General features: G+C 38.7%; 1 protein-coding gene across 1 annotated transcript in view; it reads left to right on the top strand.

Moving 5' to 3' along the window:
• Positions 1-269, top strand: part of LOC119585114 (tetratricopeptide repeat protein 36 homolog) — a 4,633-nt gene that overhangs the window by 314 nt on the left and 4,050 nt on the right. The window lies entirely within an intron of this gene.

The raw sequence follows: 269 nt of genomic DNA, 5'->3' as shown, positions 1-269 counted from the left end.
CTTTTTTTAGATAAGTGGGGTTAATGATTTGTATGCAATTAATTTATAAGGTATCGCTTGTTTTTTCGTATATATTGCGCATGTGTTGATTTAGTCATCCGTGCTTAACAAAGTTTTATTAGCAAGATTCATTAATGCAAAAGATAGACCATGACAACAGCTAAAGTAGAGCATCTGGCCTTGAGGAAGCTGGTGCCAAACCTGTCTGTTCACCATTCAACCACCTTACGTTTGCCTGCGCCTCATCTCTTCACCCACGTCATATTTCG

The sequence above is a fragment of the Penaeus monodon genome, chromosome 19 (assembly GCF_015228065.2).
Source record: "Penaeus monodon isolate SGIC_2016 chromosome 19, NSTDA_Pmon_1, whole genome shotgun sequence".
In the NCBI taxonomy this organism is placed as follows: Eukaryota; Metazoa; Arthropoda; class Malacostraca; order Decapoda; family Penaeidae; genus Penaeus; species Penaeus monodon.
Note: the sequence above shows the minus strand (reverse complement) of the source record. Positions and strands in the feature narration are given on the sequence as shown.